A 412-nucleotide genomic window follows, 5' to 3' on the forward strand; every position below is an offset into this window, starting at 1 on the left:
TTTTGTGAGTCACAAAACACACGTGCATCTATTCTTTAGTTACACGTTTTGTGTGTGTATCGTATCTTTATTTATTAGAAATATATTGTTGTAAAGAGGCAAAAGGCTCTGTCCTGTTGAAAATTGTCTTTAATATTTTAATTATGTAGAAAATGCTATACAAAGAAACCAGCTGACTCTCGAGGCAGTGTTATATTGTGGACATTATATATATATATATATATATATATATATATATATATATATATATATATATATATTACGCATCTATAATCTATATCTGATCTATAATCAGTGGTGACAACTCAGCCTTGTTCCAATGTTCATACTATCCATCCTAAACAGTATGTTTACAAACATACACTCATTTACATCCTTCTCTTCATTCTCTGAGGCAGAAGTCTCCAAACTC

The sequence above is a fragment of the Carassius carassius genome, chromosome 37, assembly GCF_963082965.1.
Source record: "Carassius carassius chromosome 37, fCarCar2.1, whole genome shotgun sequence".
Taxonomy (NCBI): Eukaryota; Metazoa; Chordata; class Actinopteri; order Cypriniformes; family Cyprinidae; genus Carassius; species Carassius carassius.